Genomic DNA, 1,660 nt, shown 5'->3' with positions numbered 1-1,660 from the left:
TGTGTGTGTGTGTGTGTGTGTGTGTGTGGTGTCATTTCCTGAGCATTAACCACTTATCAAGCTCTGTGCCTACCTGTGGGAAATAGAAACAAAAATATTCTCTCTTCCCCTAAGGAATTTAGAAGTTAGGTGAGGGAACACAATATCCTAGATTCTAGTAAAACCTGGAGTTTAAATATATGTTGCTTTAAATTTTGCTGAATCCCACATTCCTTTAGCTTGTCGAATTCTGAAAAAAAAAATTTTTTCCGAAAGCACCTAATATCACTATCATGAGTTCTTTACATTTGAAAATTAATTTTTTCACCTCCCAATCAATATTCAGGATTAGAACTTCCTAAAAGGTCACTGTAACTTAAGCTCCCTTATAAAGCAATTACATAATTAAATGCAAACCAAGGCTGTTTAAGTCGCATTTATATTCCCTTGTTTAGGTGGCATCTGGGACCTCCTTCCACCAGGTGCTACGCTGTGTGTCGAGCACAGAGGAATCAAACGTGAGCCCGACTCAGGGGGCTGGCTGGAGAGACGTAAAGCGGTGATTGCAATACAGTAAGGCGGACGCCGGTTAACATCCCGACGATATACGAGCATATAGGAGGAGCGCCCAGAGGGCAGCCCAAGCACCACGTGGGGCGCGTGGGGGTGTGCCGAGGGGAGGCAGGCTTTCTTTACGGAGGAGGTGATGTTTGAGCCATCCCGAAACAACAGCAGGTCCCCCAAGAGGACGAGGAGGATTTTTCCAGGCAGGAGGAGAAGCATGTGCAAAGGCAAAATGGCATGATTTGGGAGTCTCCGGGGGGTCTGCCGATCAAAAGAAAACCTCCTGAGAAGGTTGAGAAGTGGGGCTGTGTCTGCAGGGGGCTTTGCACGGCGAGCTGAGTCAGACACCAGACTGCTTCAGCGAATGGAATCTGCTGCCCACATCTGCTCCCCCGCACCCCGCGGTCTCAGAGACACCCCTACCTCCTCTCGCGTCTCCCCTTCTTCCTCTGTCAAATAATGGTAGGGTCTGCTTCTAACTTCCCAAGCGTGTGAAAAAGGACCTGGAGCTCCACCAGGGAGACTCCCGGAGGAGCCGCCTTGCCTGCCGGGCGGTGGTGTCGTCTTGGTCAGTTTCAGGAACTAGCTCCCCCCCCCCGCTCCCCCCCCCCCCGCAGGATCGTGTAGTGAAAATTCCAAAGCGTAATTGCTTAATATGTGTATTACGCATGCCTCCAAGACCTCTTCCTTGTGTTGTTTGCCCTGGGGCTGTCCCCCTGTTGACACGGATGCCCGCAACTGGTTGCACTTCTCAGGGCGGCGAAAGTTAACGCAGAGGAGGGTGATAAGATTTGGGAAAGATTCGTGGACTGTTTTCAGTTTGCTCTGCATCACAAGAAAAATCGAGATTTTTTTATTTTGTGGAAAATTAACATGACTGTCAAAATGTGCTTTTACAGTGTTTTTCAGTGAAAACCCTTTTCAGCTGGTCTCTAAAGTCACTGGACAGCTAGACTGCTGCTGAATTATTTGAGCCTTAAGAGAAGTCCCCATAGCGAGCATAGGGTTTTGACATTACTAGCAAGGGAAAACACAGTATGGAGGTAATCATGTTGTGGCTAAACACCTATCTTAAGCTAAAGTCCTTGAACAGAAAACAGGTACAGGCATCTGGGTT

General features: G+C 48.1%; 1 long non-coding RNA gene across 2 annotated transcripts in view; it reads right to left on the bottom strand.

Moving 5' to 3' along the window:
• LOC123787297 (uncharacterized) overlaps nt 1–1,095 on the bottom strand; it is a 56,959-nt gene extending 55,864 nt beyond the window's left edge. For both annotated transcript variants that reach the window (XR_015727236.1, XR_006778140.2), the window contains exon 1: nt 967–1,095. This is a non-coding gene — a long non-coding RNA (uncharacterized LOC123787297). The remainder of the gene's footprint in view (nt 1–966) is intronic.
• Between the last annotated feature and the right edge of the window lie 565 nt (nt 1,096–1,660).

This window comes from Ursus americanus, chromosome 17 (assembly GCF_024610735.1).
Source record: "Ursus americanus isolate L20-20 chromosome 17, mUrsAme1.1.p, whole genome shotgun sequence".
NCBI classification, from domain to species: domain Eukaryota; kingdom Metazoa; phylum Chordata; class Mammalia; order Carnivora; family Ursidae; genus Ursus; species Ursus americanus.
Note: the sequence above shows the minus strand (reverse complement) of the source record. Positions and strands in the feature narration are given on the sequence as shown.